Source organism: Electrona antarctica (genome assembly GCF_951216825.1).
Source record: "Electrona antarctica genome assembly, chromosome: 8".
NCBI classification, from domain to species: domain Eukaryota; kingdom Metazoa; phylum Chordata; class Actinopteri; order Myctophiformes; family Myctophidae; genus Electrona; species Electrona antarctica.
Window position 1 is genome coordinate 40,867,468 of NC_136789.1, and position 5,143 is coordinate 40,872,610.

Here is a 5,143-nt window from a genome sequence, read left to right on the forward strand (position 1 = left end):
GAAAAGCAGTCTGTCTTTATCACACATCCCCCCCTTTAAGACCTGTCCCTCACATGTCTTTGCGGGACAGGAAGTCAGCCACCACATTATCCTTTCCAGCACGGTACTTCACAGTAAACTTATAAGGCTGCAAAGAAAGGTACCACCGTGCTATTTTGCCATTTGTGTCTCTCATCCTGTGGATCCATTGGAGGGCACGATGATCAGTCTCGAGGATAAAGTCTTTTCCCAGGACGTAATACCTGAGCGTGTCAAGAGCCCACTTGATAGCTAGACCCTCCTTTTCGATGACTGAATAACGGGTCTCTCTTGGGTAGAGCTTGCGGCTCACATACAGTACAGGTCTCTGTTCTCCTGCATGCCCTTGTAATAACACCGCCCCAAGACCAACCCCAGATGCATCGGTCTGCACGGTAAAGGGCAATGAAAAGTCAGGGCTCTGTAAGACAGGATCTTGACACAGACACTGTTTGAGGTCCTGGAAGGCTGCATCACACTCTGGTGTCCACTTGACTTTCACAGGGCAGGACTTTTGTGTCAGTGCTGTAAGTGGGGCCGCTCTGTCTGAAAAATTGGGGATGAACCTTCTATACCACCCAGCTAGACCCAGAAATGATCTGACCTGACGCTTGGTCGTGGGTGGTGGACAGGATTGAACAGCTTCAATTTTGTCAACCTGTGGGCGAATTTGGCCTCCCCCAATTACATACCCCAAGTACTTGACTTCCGACTTTACCAACTGGCATTTCCTGGCATTGACGACTAGCCCGGCCTGCTGAATGCGTTGGAAGACATCAGAGAGGTGTTGGAGATGTTGTTCCCGTGTAGAGCTGAAAATGACGACATCATCGATGTAGGCTGCCGAGTAGGACTCCGCCCCTCTCAACACATCGTCCATGAGCCTTTGAAACGTAGCTGCTGCTCCGTGTAGGCCGAAGGGCATCACAGTGAAACGGTACAGCCCAGAGGGCACTCGAAAGGCGGTAATGTCTTTGGCTCTCTCAGTAAGGGGAATCTGCCAATAGCCCTTACACAAGTCAAGAGTAGTCAAATACTTTGCATTCCCCAGCCGTTCTATCAATTCATCTACCCGTGGCATAGGATAGGGGTCAAAGGCAGAAACACTGTTCACTTTGATGAAATTGATACAAAACCTCAAGTCTGGGGTGTCTTTCTTTGGCACCAGCACCACGGGACTACACCATTGGCTGGTGCAAGGCTCAATGATGCCCATGTCCAGCATCATGTCCACCGCAGTTCGCGTATAGAGCCAACAGATCCACGGAGGATGCCGTGAACATGGCTCTACACTACACCCTACAACATCTGGACACTGCAGGCGACTACGCCAGGATCCTGTTCGTGGACTTCAGCTCGGCCTTCAATACCATCCTGCCATCCATCCTGGAGCACCAGCTGTCCCTGCTGCAAGTGCCGGACTCCACTCGGAGGTGGATTACGAGCTTCCTCACCAACAGGTCGCAGCGGGTGAAGCTGGGGAAGAGTATTTCCAGCTCTAGGTCCACCAACACCGGTTCCCCGCAGGGCTGTGTCCTGTCCCCACTCCTGTTCTCCCTGTACACCAACAGCTGTGTTTCCCTCCACCCATCCGTCAAGCTCCTGAAGTTTGCGGATGACACCACCCTGGTGGGCCTCATCTCCAAAGGGGATGAGTCGGCCTACAGGAGGGAGATCGAGCGGCTGCGGAGTTGGTGCAGCATCAACAACTTAGAGCTCAATGCTCTAAAGACAGTGGAGATGGTGGTGGACTTCAGGAGGAACGCAGCCCCGCCCCCTCCCATCATGCTGGGAGGCACCCAGGTGACCCCAGTAGAGTCATGTCGGTTCCTAGGCATGATCCTCTCTCGGGACCTGAAGTGGGAACTCAACATCATGGCCCTCCTGAAGAAGGCCCAGAAGAGGCTGTACTTCCTCAGGCAACTGAGGAAGTTCAGACTATCGAGGACCATGATGGCTCAGTTTTACACAGCCATCATTGAGTCCATCCTCACACACTCCATCATCACCTGGTTCCCCGCTGCAGCTGCAAAAGATCTCGCCAAGCTGCAACGGGTGATACGCTCTGCGGAGAGGGTGATTGGCCGTCCACTGCCCTCCCTAAAGTCCCTGCATGACTCCAGGGCATTGAAGAGAGGGAGAAAGATCATGGCCGACCCCTCCCACCCTGGCCACGGCCTCCTCACCCTGCTCCCCTCTGGGAGACGGTTGCGGCTACCGAAGGCTACAAAAGTCCGCCACAGACTGAGCTTTTTCCCCTCAGCCGCCAGGCTGCTAAATGACTCTGGTTTCCCTCCCACCCCTGCCCCCTAGGGAGTGTCACCGGACATTTTTGGTCATTTTGTTCCATCAACTCTGCACTTTATATTTATACTTCCTGCACGGTGTTGTATTTGTGTTGTTGTTGTTATTTGTGTTACATGTGAAAAAAGGAAAAATTAATGCACACACGCTAATGTCAAAACAAATTCCTATGTGTTTTACACAATGGCAAATAAAGGTATCTGAATCTGAATCTGAATCTGAATCCTTCTTGAGTCTAGGGACTAAGGTGGCTGGAATTCGGTAGCTGGACTGACGGATTGGTGCTGTCTCGTGAGACAATAGATTGATGTCGTGAGTGACCAAATCAGTGCGTCCTGGTCGCTCACTAAACAACCCATCAGGAAAACAGTCGGTCAGTTCATTCTGTTCGGAAGGAGCAAGGTGACTTACATCAGGAAGTGCAAAGGACTCAGAGGATGCAGGGAAGTATTGCTCCTCCAACTCTTCCTCATCTGTGACAACTCTGGCCAGGAGCTGCTGAGACAGAGGAATTCTGTCCTTCCATTCCCTCAGAAGATTCACATGGAAAGTCTGTTGTTTCTTCCGACGATTTGGCATGAAAAGTTCATAGGTCACCGGTCCCATTTTGCGAGTGACCTCAAATGGACCCTGCCACTTGGCAAGGAGGCTGCTTTCAGAGCTGGGCAACAACAACAACACCTTCTGGCCTGGTTGGAAAGTGCGTGGTTTGCTGCGCTGGTCATAGCCCTTCTTCTGCCTGGACTGTGCCTTTTCAATATTGGCATGTGCCAACTCAGTTAGCTGCTCCAGTTTGTCTCTCATCTTGAGTACATAGGACATAACGCCAACCTGCTTGGCTGGCTGCTCTCCTTCCCAGGCCTCTTTCAGAATGTCCAACGGCCCTCTCACATGACGGCCATATAGGAGGTCAAAAGGGGAAAATCCTGTTGTTGCCTGGGGGACCTCTCTATAGGCGAAGAGCAGGAATGGAAGCCATTGGTCCCAGTCGGTACCCGTGTCGGACACAAACTTGCGAAGCATAGCTTTCAGGGTTTTGTTGAACCGCTCGACCATGCCATCGGTCTGCGGATGATAGGGGGTGGTTCGTATTCCCTTAATGCCTAAGAGGCGAAAAACCTCTTTCACAAACTTAGAGGTCAGATTGGTACCCTGATCTGTAATTACCTCCCGGGGGACCCCGACCCTTGAGAATAACTGTATCAAACAGTTAACGACCTGGCGGCTCTTAACCTTTCTAAGGGGAAAAGCTTCCATGTACTTAGTAGTATAGTCACCAATAACAAGAATGAAGCGGTTGCCTGATGAACTACGCTCTAAGGGGCCTACAACATCCATAGCGATGCGTGAAAAGGGCTCATCTATCACTGGCATAGGAATTAAAGGGGCCCTGTCACCTTTCTTTCCTGGAGTTTGTTGACATTTTGCACAGGTTTTACAGTAATCTATTACTTCCAGGTACATTAGTGGCCAGTAAAAGCGTGCCGCTATGCGGGCATAGGTTTTGGTGTGACCTAAATGGCCTGCCCAAGGCATCGAGTGTCCGAGGTGTAACACTGTGGGCCTCAGACCTTTTGGCACCACCAACTGGTCACCTGTACTGGTGCGCCTGTACAAAATCTGTCCCTTGACAACAAACATTTCCTTGTCTAGAACTGAAACCTTGGTAGCCTCGTCTACACTCTTCTCATACAGTTTCTTGAGGGTTTCATCCTGTCTCTGCAATGCACTGACATTACTTGGCAAAATGTCAAAATCTATGTCTGGCATTGCTGGTTCGGACTCTGATAAATTAGTTCCCCAAACCTTCTCTTGTCTTTTCTGACCCCGGGTTTTCTTAACCCTGCTCTGCTTGGCCACCTCCCCAGCAAATGGTAGCTCCTCCCACCCCCGATCTGAATCTGAGCGTTGGGATCTAGTGACTACCATGACTTCCCTGGGGCTGTCTGAAACACAGGATGGGGCACCAGAACTGTCAGAAACCTGGAAATGACTTAATAACTCATAGAGTATTGGCAAATCTCTTCCCAGCACTATGGGATAGGGCAAGTGTGCTACCACCCCTACCCTGAGAATGTACTCCTGTCCATCTATCTGAATGGCTGTTTCAGCAGTTGGATAAGGCTTGGAGTCACCGTGAACACAGGTTACATTAACCTTTCCTGCGTGCCTCAAAATCTGATTGGGCAAATGATCTTCTCTAATTAGAGTCTGGTCACTTCCTGAATCTAGCAGAGCTTTGCAAAAATGACCTGCTAGACACACTTTAATCACACTGTCGGCAGTAGGCCTTGGCTGTTCTGAAGGTGCATACACAGAGCTTAAGTGAGATTTCCTAACAGCAGTAACTGGACATTCAACCTTAATGTGCCCTGGCTGACCACAGTTGTAACACACAGGTGGATCTTTCCTATCTGATTTCTTAGGGGGGTCCTGCCTGGCATCTTGAGATCTATTAAAGTTCCTAGACCCACTATTCGAACCACCCCCGGGATTACCATGAGAGGAGTGAGGTGTAGAGGTTGTCCTTCCCACCTGGTAGCCCTTGGAGGACCTCCGGGCTGCAATAAAGGTCTCTGCCAGCTCAGCTGCTGCTCGTGACGTAACTGGGTCACGCTCTTTGATCCACGTCCTCAGCTCTGGGTTGAGGATGCGTAAGAACTGCTCCTTGACAATGGCGTCCCCAATCTCCTCCTTGGATATCTGTCTGGGGTTCATCCATTTGTCATACAGCTCCTTCAGCTGTGTCTGAAGTTCTTTGGGAGTCTCGCCAGCCTCCACTTTACTGGAACGGAATGCCTCACGGTAAGTCTCTGGATTA